General features: G+C 43.5%; 2 long non-coding RNA genes across 2 annotated transcripts; both read left to right on the forward strand.

Moving 5' to 3' along the window:
* The first annotated feature begins 1798 nt into the window (after window positions 1-1798).
* On the forward strand, window positions 1799-3560 carry LOC306910065. The gene is made up of 4 exons (XR_013788125.1): window positions 1799-2021; window positions 2227-2547; window positions 2783-3076; window positions 3177-3560. It is a non-coding gene; the product is annotated as an uncharacterized lncRNA (long non-coding RNA).
* A 5540-nt stretch (window positions 3561-9100) lies between these two features.
* LOC306909974 lies at window positions 9101-11853 on the forward strand. The gene is made up of 4 exons (XR_013788119.1): window positions 9101-9195; window positions 9548-9865; window positions 10492-10803; window positions 10994-11853. It is a non-coding gene; the product is annotated as an uncharacterized lncRNA (long non-coding RNA).
* The last annotated feature ends 1984 nt before the right edge of the window (window positions 11854-13837 follow it).

Genomic DNA, 13837 nt, shown 5'->3' on the forward strand with positions numbered 1-13837 from the left:
GTACAGTGTAACGAAACGTAGTTTAGGTCTAACCAGAAGTGCAGTTAGCAAGTGCAGGATATACAGTTAGAATAAATACAGAATACAATATGAAAAATATAATACAGTGGGCATGGACTATAAAAATATTTTGCAGTAGGTGTGTTCTATGAAAATATGACAGTAACTATGAACAATATATACAGATGACTATATACTATGAGCATTAATGTACAGGTGGATATGAACAGATAATAATTTAGACTAAAATAGTGCAAGTGACTTAGGTATGCATAAATTATTGACATTAGCTATTAAAGTTGCAGTGCAATAGGCAGCCCAACCGGCAGCTCTGCAGATGTCTGCCAGAGAGGCGCTCTGACCCCATGCCCCTGAGGAGGCTGCACCCTGGCAGAGTGAGCGTCACTACAGTGGGCAGGGGCCTGAGATCAGCAAACCACAGGATGGCGTCCACGATCCAGTGAGCCAGTCTCTGTTTGGAGACAGCTTCCCTGCTTTCCCCTGACACAGACAAAGAGCTGCTCAGAGCGAGAGCTCTGTGTTCGGTCCTAGTAGAGGTGCAGGGTGCGTACTGGGTATGACAGGGAAAGGGTTGGAACTTCCTCCCAGGGGGAGCGCCTGCAGCTTCCCCACCACCTAGATCGTGGAGGGGATGGTGGGGACTCTGGGCATGTGGCTAGGTTGGTGTCTATCCCACGTGGGGTACCCCAACTCTAGGCACCCGCTGGACACCCTCCTGATGAAGTGCGGACAGGAGAAGCGTCTTCATCATTAGAGAAAGATCGGGTTCTCCAGTGGATCCAACAGGGTGTGTTGCAAATCAGGCGCAACTAGCAGACTTCGAAGCTCCTCTACCCTGGCACCGCACAGTACCTGTATGGGGAGGCACACTGGGGGGGAAGATGTACTCCCGGTTGCCCCCCGCAGTCAGCTGTGCACAAAGGAATCCGTACTGAGGAGGTCTCAGTTAGGGAGTACCCAATGTAGCAATGGGAGGAGTGCAGGGGGCGAACAGGACCCCTGTGCCTGCCTGCACTGCTCCCAATAAGCTGGACCGCGAGGATGGAGTCGCCAACTTCCGTGGAGCGACCTGCCAAGAGAGCACGTTGGCTGTCTGATCGAGGTCGTCCGAGATATGAATGGCCCGCAGGGACACCACCCACTGCTGACTTTGGAAGGGAGCCTTGGTTGGTGCCTCCAGGTGGCACGTCTGTGGACACAAGTGCACCTCACGCTCATCCTCTGCACGCCGTGGCGTGGATCCGCTATGGGACTGTCTGGCGTCGCCCAGAGCAGACAGGTTCGGTGAGCGTGACGGGCATGGGCGGTCCGCGGCAATACTGCAATGGAGTTACGCCCACCGGGACTCCCATATCACCACCACCGCAGCTGGCTTTTTAGCCGCTGTCGGGCAGGAAGCAAACGGCCAGCCGTGACCGCAATACCATTACCACCGTTACGGAGCATGTGTGGTAGGTATCGTGCCTGTCTGTCTTGAGGATGTTGCCGTCGCACCAAAGACTACAGCCGCGAGACTTGCCTGGCGACATGTGCACGTTGCAGGAGAATTTTCTCTTTTAGAAATATGCTCCTTTAAGACATCAGGACAAGTTCCGCTGCTCTGCGTCGTAGATCTAGTAGGAAGAATCGAAAATTGCTCAGCATAAGCCTCGCAGGTTCCAAAAAACATGATGAATGAATATGAATAAGAATGCTGTCCCATTCGCCAAGTTCATTGGCCTTTTCAAAGTAGAATCAGACGATAGGTTCTTAAGTCAAACCCCATTCTGTCAGTCTCGACACAACGTCGAGAGACTGACAGAAAGGGAAATGTGTTTCTTTTGAGGATCCTTTGTTTGTTGTAGTCAGTCATTTATTTTTATATATATTTATAAGACTGAAAAGGAAGAACAGATTTTACTAAACTGAAGAGGTGAAGTTGTGAGTGTCTCAAATGAGTTCGACTGTAAAGATGAGAATTTGGCTGCTGATTATCTGGTTATCTCACACTGTTGAAACAGGTAAAGAAAATCTCATTACAATTTTGCATTTGTAATTTGCTAAATGTAACTATGATTTTTTTTGCAGTATTTAAATTTGATTACCAAAAAGCATTAATGGGCTGTAATTTATCCAATCAATTGTAAAGGGGGTTACAAGAAAAGGGTTACACAATTGAACAAAAGTATTTACATAATTGCATTCATATTCATCTTTTTAATATAGTGACAAAGCCGTTTATTGTAACTCAGTGGCCAAAAATGGCTGAGGTGATGGCTGGAAATGAAATTATCCTACACTGCAACATTATGGAGCTGTACTCCCCATGTTCCACGGTGGCCTGGCTGAGAGCCGACCCAGAGAGTGCAACCGTCAGCCTCACTGACAGAGTTCAAAACCATCCTAATCACTCATCTAACCAATTGACCAGCATTTGCACCGCACTTATTGCTAATTCATCAGTGCAAGACTCTGGTGTATATTACTGCGTAGCTGTGCAGGGGCGCTTTGCTCATATTGGCAACGGATCACGGGTGGTTGTGAAAGGTGAGATCTGGTTGGGCTTTTAAAGATCCAAGTATAATTGGAATGACATCAATGCACAATTCATAGTAATGGTCAGGGTAAAGGTAATTTTACTAATAGAAATTAATAGTTAACTGTGTAACTGTGATTTGTTGAAGCCACATTTATAGGGGAATGGTCTGTCTATTACGCTCAGAAAAATTATTATGTTTATTCCTTCACTGTTCTTTTTCAATATGTTTTTTCATGTTTTCAGAACACATTGCGTTCCCCCTCATCAATATTCTTTCACCACTGATCCAGAACAGTCCATTAGTCCCACTTCAGTGTGTTGTGACTGGGGTTGAAGGTTTTCAGGTGCGCGTGTCCTGGGATGTAGAGGGAAGAAAAGAAAAAGGACAGTACATTAGGTCACACAAGCATGATGGTACCATTCAGCTCACAAGGAACCAAATCCTGATTACTGCTGCAGAGTGGGAAAGAAACGTGCAATGTGTGTGCATGGTCGACTTTGAAGGACAACGCTACAACAAGACATTTCAGCAACATGGTATAAAATAGGATCTCTATAATCGACAGTATATTTATATAAAGAGTATTATTTGGATCTTTTAACTCTTTTTCTTTTCTTTCAAATTTTCTCTCTGCAGATGCATTGAAAGTGTGCCATACTATAAAATACACATATCTTTCTTTGTGTTTAATTTTTGGTCTATTGTTTCTGATAACAGCAAGTGTCTATATCAAGTGGGGAAATACATCATGAGTTGAAACTTAAATAAAACATTTTACTCAACTTTTCTGGTAGTTTCACCTATTTGCATGTTTTATAAAATTAAACATTTAAACTTTTTCAAGTAAATATTTTAACTTTTCACTGTTTCAACTTTCTGAATAAAAAAAAATCTTTATTTTATAATATTGTGTGAAATGTAAAATGGTATTGAAATGATTTTTGTCCAGTTTGTGTTGTGAACTGTGAATATTCCACAGTATATTCTCATTCATTAAACCCTATAAACAAGGTCAACATTTACATGCTCGTTTCTTCATTTTCATTGTTAAATGAAATGTTTAATATATATAATTTATTCCTATTTCTTTAATGTATGCTGAGAATCCAAAGAAGAAAAAGAACCACGGACCATAACATATTCCTTTTTATAGTGTAATAAAACTAAGAAAGCTTAACAGTTTCTGTTGCTAAACAAAGTAATAATTATAAAGATAAAGGAATGGTTTCCGAATCAGTTATGTAATATTTTGTTTTGTGGCTGCTCTGTTATTTGTGGCAGGTCACGAACAGGAAGAGTTTTTTTTCTCTTCTTAGGGTAGAGTGTTGCTTTGTCCTCTTTGTTGTGTGGTTACATGCAACACGAAAGGCTGGGGTGGACCTTACCATCATTCAGGTTGATGTCCACGCATTTGCTTTGTCAGTGGAAAATCTTTGGTTTCAAATTCACAACATAGTAACATCAAGGCAAATCATTTCACACCTCAAAGTCACAAAAAACTGCTCATTTCATGAAGAGCATGATCATTTCTGCAGAAGATGAAATTATGGGGTGCACTTTAATGGGTAAAGAATTCAATAGAAATTATATTATTAACTGCATTTACTCATCTTCTGGACTGCAAGTTATTAAGTCACTTGCACTATTGTTTATTATCTGTTCATAGCCACCTGTACATTAATGTTCATAGAATATAGCCATCTGTATCGTTCATAGTACATACCGTAAAACATACATAGTACATACTGTAAAATATTTTCATAGTCCATGCCCACTGTATAATATTTTCCTAATATTGTATTCTGTATTTATTCAAACTGTATATCCGGACTTGCTAATTGCACTTCTGGTTAGACCTAAACTACATTTCGTTACACTGTACTTGTATATGTGTAATGACAATAAAGTTGAATCTAATCTAATCTAATATTGCTGCTTCACTCATCTTTACACATATTAATTTACTAGTTTCTATCAAAAATCCATATTTCTTACGTACAGCAATCCTCTAAAATGAACTATGCTAACCATAGTTCTCTTTCGGTCATTGTTAGACACTCGACGTTGCAACACAAGGGGTTTGCTCTTGGGTGCCCAATTGCATATGATCAATTTAGAAAAGTCTTTGGACAAATTGTAAAATAAAGCCTATTTGCCTATTTGCGTATTAAATATATAATTTATATGTATTAGAGCATTGGGGGGTCTCGTATAATTGTCACTTTTTTTGACCCCATGAGTGTGCATCCCTGTGGATCGTACCCCTCCACGTCTAGAGTTCAGGATACTCTCAACCCAGTAAATGATCTGCGCCTCATTGATGGGAGGAGGGGGCACCAGCTCTGCGCCGGCATGTAAGGGAAACAGGTCAATTTAGCTCAAAGGGAATTATTAATACATTTTACAGGTAAGGCTTATGGTGACACCAAGGAAACTGAGGAATGCCTTCCAGACTTAGGGTGACACAAGGTGTGTATATATTTGTGAAATTGGGGAACAGGTGCGGGTGTAATGTGTAATGTGCGTCGAGTTGCCGAACACCATCTTTCAGAGGGTGAGAGCGGCTGCAAGTGGGACCCAGAGAGAGACCTCTCCTTGTGAGAAGGCGGGCACTAGGCCCCCGAAGGGGCCCAGAAGGTGTTGGGACGCGGCAGGGACCGCCCCAGTCCGACCATCCAGCTACCAATGCTGGGTCGGGTCCGATGGTTCAATCTCTCTAGGTGGTCCTTCTCTCGACGTCTTCCTCCGGGGGGCCACCTGCGGGGGCACCAGAACCGGAGTAAACGCTGGAGAAGGCCGGGGCTGCTGGGGGCAGACCACGTGCGAGACCTCGACGGCCGAAAGGCGGCCGGGTCACAGCAGGCCGGTCTGTTTCTACACTGTCATAAGGCTGCTGGAGCAGTCCTTGACAGCGCCACCAATCAGCCGACCTTGCGAGAGGGGAGTCGGGAAAGTGGCCTTTCTTGACATCGCCCACCTGCGCAAGATTGAGTCAGATGCGTCTTTCCGGGCCACTGATGTGGACATCGTCCGACCCAGCCTGCACTGCCACCGTGGTCCCCGGAGGGCCAGTCGGCGGCGGCACTACTTGGGTCGGTCTTACCCCGTGGGGCTCTCTTTAGCGCCCTGGCCTGCAGGATGGCCATGGCGTAAGAGTGGTGGCAGCTTGGCCCACGGCACTGCCAGCCTCAACACCAGAGATGTCGAGACCTTACATGCCCTGGACGGTGAGTCTAGGTCAAGCTCCCCAGGTGGCCGCTGTCTGCGGATACCCGCGACTGCATGCTCCACCCAGGGTGCATTGACATAGTCCCTAGCTGCCTCCCCGCCCCGAGGGAAGAGAGGGCGATAGAGTCAGCTAGATGGAAGCGCGCCGAAGGGGGTGCTCCAGGTCTTACTGAACTCCTAATGCAGCTCGGTAAAACTTGGCACTTGAGCCGGGCACGGCTTGGAGTCGCGCCCGGGCCCAATGTGCGAAGTACCCAGCCACCAGCGCCAGGGCCCAATGTGCGCACCGCAATCCGACACTCACGGCGGTCCGAGCGAGCATGGCTGACATCTTGACGTCTGCTCTCACCTGTGCTCGACCTCCCGAGGGAGGGAGCTTCAGGGAATCGCCAGAGTCTGATGTCAGCAGGTCGCGCTCAGATGTTGCAAGAGACACCTCATCTCCACGGCTCGTGTCCGAGCGCGTGGCTGAGGAATAAGATGACCATCCTTGGGGAACTGCTAAACAAGCGAGACGGGGCGGGAGCGGTCCGCGAGCCGGCCGGCTGACGGATTAACGCTCACGATAATCCCCACATCACCCGCAGGGCCGTAGCCGCTGCGGTCACAGAACGGGAAGCAAACGAGGTGTTGGCTGGATCTTACAGAACACAGCCACCGTGACGCAACGTCTGAATAGCCATCCGCCCGCAGTGATGCAACGTCTGAATAGCCATCCGCGCGCAGTGCGGGCAGGACGAATCCACGAGGCTGCCACAGTGGTCGGACCCCCGAACACCTGCGGCAACCACCGTGTCCGTCCCCGTCCTCGATGAGTGTACTGCTCCCAAGAGATCAGCGGGCAATGCCACGCTGAGGAAATTGCTCTTTTAGAAAAATATCTCTGGAACTGCCAGGACGCCCAGGGGAATCTCCGCTGCACCCCGTCGTAGAATTCGGCAATTCGAAGAATGTCATCAGATGCGAAGGCTCTGAAGAACAAAAGGTGAATGAATGAGCACGCCGGCTCCCCTTTTATACCCGGATATCCGGGGGCGGAGCCCGGCATGCAAATTTCATTCGCCAATTTCATTGGCCTTTTCAAAATAGTCAGAAGATGATAGGTTCTCAGGGGCGAACCCCATCTGTCGGTTCGACACAACGTCGAGAGACCGACAGAAAGGGAACTGTATTTTAGAGGCCCATCACAGCACCCCTCCACCATTTTGAATAATTAAAGTATTTTATTACACTGTAAAAATGTAACAATTTAAATTTAAAAGTCTGTTTCAATTTGAAATGGCTCTAAATTGAATCTTAGTGCAGCCGTTAATTTTTGCAACAATTTTACAATACAGCCATCACTTTTCCACTCTTTTGGATGCTGTAACGATGAGTCAGAGACGTTTGGATCCATATACAGTACTTTATTAACAGTGTCAGGTATGTCAGGGAATATCCAAAATCAGAAACAGTAACAAGCAGAGGTCGGGGCAGGCAGCAGAGAATCACAGTCGGTATAAACAAGACTTCACAATCATTGAGAGTCCAAACATAATGGGGAACACCTGATGGTGATTAGCATGGGATTAGTCCTGAGTGAAGCGCCCTCTACTGGAGTTCATGGGCACTCCAGCTGACAATCGTGACATAGCCCCACTAAGGAGTGGTTTCCAGACACTCCTAACTGAGAATAGACCAGAGTTCAGATGGTAGGTGGAGCGGAGGCGGAACAGGAGGAGGGATGGAGGGCCAGGGATACATGGAAGTGGATCGACCCTGGACCAAGGCAGTTGCAGGGTGGAGCAGGCGAAACTGGAACCCACCGGTTTGGAGCAGGCGGAACTGGAGCCCACCGGGTTGGAGTAGGCGGAACTGGAGCCCACCAGGGCGGAGCAGGCGGAGCTGTAGCCCTCCAGGGTAGAGGACCACCATAGTGGAGGCGATGGCACAGGAGAGCAAGTCTAGTCAGGTAGGACTAAAGCAGAGAACATAAACAGATTAATGGCTGCCTACGTGGCCGTGAGAAGGCGGTTAGAGAGTTCCCAAATGGCCTCCATAGCCGTGACAGGGCAGGCAGAGAGTTCACAGACGGTCTCCATGGCTGTGACAGGACAGGCTGTGAGTTCATGGATGGCCTCCGTAGCCGTGACCGGACAAGCAGTGAGTTCCTGAGCGGCCTCCGTGGCCATAACAGGACAGGCAATTAGTTCATAGACGGCCTCCATAGCCGTGGCAAGACAGAATGAGAGTTCATGGATGCATACTACTGACAACTCCGATGGTTGTGCAGCAGTTGCAGCCACCTCTGGAGGTTCCACCACAGTGACAGCTGTTGCTGCCTTATTGTGCAGTGGCTCTGGGTTGGGCGACCATCTTATACAGTGGCGCTGGGCTGGCGGGCATCTTGTGCAGTGGCGCTGGGCTGGCAGCCATCTTGTGCAGTGGCGCTGGGCGTTCAAGCTCCACTGCCAACTGCACTTGACACTGTTGGCCCCCCAAAAAGTGATTTGGGGTTTCAACACTGTCCTCTGCCTCTCCCACAGTGAACGGAGAGTCACATTACATCAGTCCATAGTCCATGATGTCCCTTAAACTGTCATTAATCTCCCCTCTAGGTAACCATGACTTAATTGGGTCATTGAGTCCGAAACGGAACAAGTCCTTAAACAAAACGTCATCATAGAACGGTAATTGATACTATATCTTACAGAATTGTTGAACATATTCCTCAGTAGATAGACCTCCTTGACGAAGGTGCAATAGCTGATCTACTGGGTCAATGATAGAGCTGTGCTGGGTGGGTGGCTGGTTGGGTGTATCACTTGCATTAGCACTCTCCTCTCTCAGGTGATATGTTTTTATTTTAATTCGTTTTTATTCAGCCGGGCATTTTAGTGTTATAAGAATGTCTTTTTTTAGCATTGTGGCTATAGACTCAGAGTTAAGTCCCTGGAACAGATACGCCTTTTTGCCTGTGCTCCAAGTGGGTTCCTGTATTTACCATATGATACCTACTTTACAGAAGGATGTTGCCTCCATAGTGCTTCTGCTCCAAAGTGAAGGTAAACACTTCCCCAGCTTCTGCTATACTAAGAATTACTGTGAAGAAAAGACCTTTAGCCCTGTTGTAAGAACAAGGACATGCAGAGTTTCCCAAGAATTAATTCCAACCCTATATATTGTATGTGGATACATTTAAGGATCGCCTAAACTATTGTTTTGAAATAATCTGTTTCTCAGGTCTAGATTCAGATTCAGACTACTTTGATTTGTGTCTGTGTTTCATCAACAAATTTTGAATGAGCAAACATGAACACACAGGAAAAGGTGGGTTTTTGTGACTGTCAACCATATACTCATTTCACTCAGTTGCTTTGGCCTGTAAAGTCTACAGACATGCGTGAACTACTTGGGTGTGTCCTGCTTTGGGAACTATCACTAAAAGGTAATCAACCTTTTTTAATATATTTCCACATGTTATGTTCTATTTAGAAAGAAGATTCATGATGCATGCTAGACCGCTTTATTAAGAAGCATATAGAAGCAGTATGCCAAAAGAATATTATGGAAACAATTTAGAAAAAGTGTGTTTATGTTAGATTTGCATTGAAGATTGGTAGCTATGTTGACAACAAGATATGTTGTTATAATTGCTTATGTTGTTATAATTGCTTCCAATGTTTCCTCATCTGTAAGTCGCTTTGGATAAAAGCGTCTGCTAAATGACTAAATGTAAAATGGTAGCTTTGAGGTTATAATTTTCACACAAACATTATGTGGTCTGACTACCTCTGCAGTGATGGCTGAAGCAGTTTCTCAGTTTCCTCCATTAGTTCATGTGGGTTTGGGTGATACAGTGACCATAGACTGCCAGCTGAACGGGGTGGAATCATTTTGTCACACAGTGGCCTTGCTCAGAGTTGACCCAGTGACTGGAATGACAGACATTCTACATGACTCAAACATCCCCATTCAGAGTAACGATCAGGTTCAGAGTTCTGTATGTAAGGCTTCTGTCTACAATGCAACACGACAGGACTCTGGGACATATTACTGCATTGCTACAGACCGTGAGCATATGTACCTAGGCAATGGCACCATTGTCATAATAAAAGGTAATACAACCAGCATCCCAAACAGTTTAAAAAATGTACTACATAAGACCTGATTCTTTGTATTTTCTAATGTTGAGCATTTCTTGGCATTATATTGATTCCATTGTGTAATGTACAGCTGCAGAAAATGAGAAACCCCTCCAGTTATGCTTTTTTATTTATCATTTCTAGATGTTGTACAGCCATTCCAGTTGAGTGTCCATTGAATTCCAAAGGAAACATACCCCAGTACCCCAATCAATGTGAAAGATTGATAGAATGCAAAAACAGCTGAAAGCTATAAATAAGAATCAGGCTAATTGACACCCAATATATTTCTATGTTCCAAAAATGCACATAATACATGAAAGTTATGTTGTTTTAAAATGAATATTAACTTGTTTTGTCACAGTATCAAGATCTCAAAACAGTGTTTTTATTTTTACCAGATTGTCCCGTTTAAATTTTCTGCAAATAAATTAAAATAAAAGAATACAAATTTTCATGGAATTTAGGAGAAATGTCACACCTAAACACACACCTTAATCTTAAATAATTTTGGCCTCCTGATTTTCTGCAACTGTATGAAATTTTAGTACAATGTTTTAAGTATATGCTGTTTACATGCTGCTATTTATATTATTCAGATGTTAGCACAGTGCTGATGCCATCTATTGAAATGATGGCCTTTGCCAACAACAATGGCCATGACTCCACCGTGACTCTTCAGTGTGTGATTGGAGGATTTGCTCCATCACAGGTCTATGTGTACTGGCTCATAGGCAGTAAAAAGGAAAATGGACAAATTGGGAGTTTTGATGAGAAAAAAAAAGAGAACTTCCCAGTGAATTCTTTGAATCATGTTGCAGTATCAGTTGAGGAGTGGAGGACTGCAGGAAACTGCACCTGTGTAGTGAAGTCTGGCAGATGGATGTTCCTACAAACTCTGCATTATTATGGTAAATAGAATTTTCAAAATTTGAAAGAAAATGTTCTATTAGCTATTAAAATAGGTTGGTGTGATATGGTAATAGTTTTTATTTTAATATCTGGATGTTTCAGATGTTAAACTTAATGCTGTCCATTTACTTAACTGTAAATTAAGTAAATTACTTAACTGTCACATTTTTATTTACATCTTTTCTTCAGATATTCTGGACCCTTGTTACACTCTCGTCAGTAAAACAAGAATTGCAGCACTGGTTGCAGTTTTATTCTTTCTCATTATCATATTGATAATAAGTGCATGGTATTAAATGGTAGGCTACACCCGTAAAAATGATTTTATTCGAAAGAAGCTTTTATTTGAGAGCAGGCCAGGGGAAGATGTAATAAAGCAATAAAATAAATAATTATTTTTATATTGGATACACAGAAATAGGAACCTTTGGTTGTTGGAGAAACATGAAAGTAAAAGGACAAATTCATGGAAAATATACTCAATGTAATAAAAAACACAAGGATACAAATGTAATACTGTCTGGCATATCATTGATGTTCTGACAATCACTACTGTAGTAACTTTTATTAGTGTGAACTGACTGGGGTGAACTATTCCTTTCATTACTTATTAGTTTAACTGGGTAAATAAAGAGTACTTTATATTAAATCACAAAATCAAATATTTGACATCTGGCTGTCAGGATCGGGACAAGGAGAGAACGCAAGCGCAGGGAGCTTGACAACAAGGAATCCGGCATCCAATAACCATGAGGGCAAGGAACAGAAAACGGGGGACTCGATGCCGGCTACTCTCAAGCCATCACCAACCGCCTGGAAGAGCCTCTCGGCTGGGCTGAGGACCGAGCGACAGCGTGTTGGGGAACTGGACCATTTTTTTTTCTTTTCCTCACTTCCCTCTCTTGTCCCTGTCGCAGGAACAGGCAGTGAAGTAGCAACAGACACGGAAAAAAACAAACTTGCACAGTATAGAAAACCCAAGGGCATAAATAGATAATAGAGTGTAAATTATTATATTTATATTAAATAAAATTGATACTGTTGGAAACTATATTGTGTTCTATTCCTTTAAGACACCGTGTATTCCTGGATGTGTGTTAAGCACATGCGCTGTAATGAAGTATTGTGCTTTCAGATAGAAACCAGTAAAAAGTAACAAACCATGTCTTTCTCATATTGACTGAAACTTTCCCAGTGATATAACAAAATTGGCGACGAGGATGGACGCGATTTACATGTGTCACTGATGAGTGAGTTAGACCCCAAGAGTTGCGAGACATTATTGACAATCCATATGTGCAGAATGTATTGGCAAAAACTCGAGCTAGTGAAATAAAAGTAAAGGAAAAGAGTAAACTGCTGCATGCCATGAAGTCACCCAAAACGTGATGGAAGAGGAATCAACAGTGAGGGAAAGTACATTGAAAGAGAGATGGCTGGTTTATGGTTTACGGGCAATCTGGACCGTATGATAAAAGTATTGATCAAATGAGTTCGTACACAGGGCGGTTTGATTGTTTCGTCAAGGCTAATGGGATAAAAGATGAGGTTCCCTTGCCGACCTTAATAAGTGTTATGGGCAGCAAAACATATACTGTGTACCTTGGTCCAGCCTAATAAGCCAGGTGATTGCTCATTCAGGGACATTGTAACATTGCTTAAAGAACATTACGCACCAAAACCACTCATCATTGCCGAAAGATTTTGCTTCCATAAATGTAGTCAGTTAGAAGGAGAATCAATTGCACACTTTGTTGCTGTATTGAATTGCCTCTTTGAACACTGCGAGTACAGATTAACACTGAATGACACAATAGGAGACCAATTCATGTACGGACTGCGCAGTGAGACCATTCAAAAACGTCCTTTATATGAAAGTAATCTGAGTGTGCAATGGAAATCAGTGTTTCTATAGAAATGACTGCAAACAGACGGTAAAACTCCACACTGTGAAAGGCAATAGTCACACAGGATGGGCCAATCCCGGCTAGAGAAAATAAAGGTAATATGGCAGTACAGTATTGCAAAAGAGTCAGCCAGCCCATGAAACATCCTGAGGAAGCATGCTGAGGTATTTTCAGAGGAACTTGGCAGCATAAAAGACATTACTATAAAACTGGCCATTAAGGGAACAATACAGAGTTCTTACGAGGATCTTTTGACAGAAATACAATATAATATACAAAACTATTTCTTCAGAGGTGTATAAAGACTTTACGTTATGAACCGTTATGTTTGTAATACCTTAGAATAAGATATTTATATCTACATACAGAGCAGGACTACATACATTGTATTTGTCGCCATGTTTTATACAGCAGTTCTAAATGGACAAACAATTCTACAACATGCCTTTCCCCTTTCTTTTCCTCTCCCCTCAGGGGAGTCCCTTGCGGTATAGTAGTGAAACGGTTAACGCTCTACGGTTCAGAACGCATGTGACCCGTGGATAAACTGTAAGTTTATTCATCATTGAGTAAAAGAGTAAAACGTGCTCTCACTCTCTCTCCAGTATCTGAACGAGTACAATATTAAACAATGACACATTTAAAACTGCTCTGTCACACAGCTAATATTACAACAAAACAACATATCTTGGTTCCAACAAACAGAAAAGCCATTGTTACTCACATAATGATCCGAATCAAAGCAACCTCCTCGTGGGTGATTTTTAGTCGATCTTTCCCTCCAACGTCTCTCTGCTGGAAAGTATATCCATATATGAATATCTCTGCTAAAAGCTTTATTACCGTGGGTCCTAACGAGTCTCTGCTGGAAGTCTTTACAATATAAATATATAGATATGTCATATAGATATATAATATCAGTGGCTTGAATAGAGTATAGTGCTATCACGATGACCTGCTGATCACAGGCTAAGGTCATAAAGATCTTAGTGTTGCATTCGACACCATTGACCACAGCATGCTCCAACATAGACTCGAAAATGATGTCGGTATTAAGGAAATAGCTTTGAAATGGCTTAGATCTTATTTATGCGACCGTTTTCAATATGTAGCAATAAACAATGAG

Source organism: Barbatula barbatula (assembly GCF_947034865.1).
Source record: "Barbatula barbatula genome assembly, chromosome: 21".
Lineage (NCBI taxonomy): Eukaryota > Metazoa > Chordata > Actinopteri > Cypriniformes > Nemacheilidae > Barbatula > Barbatula barbatula.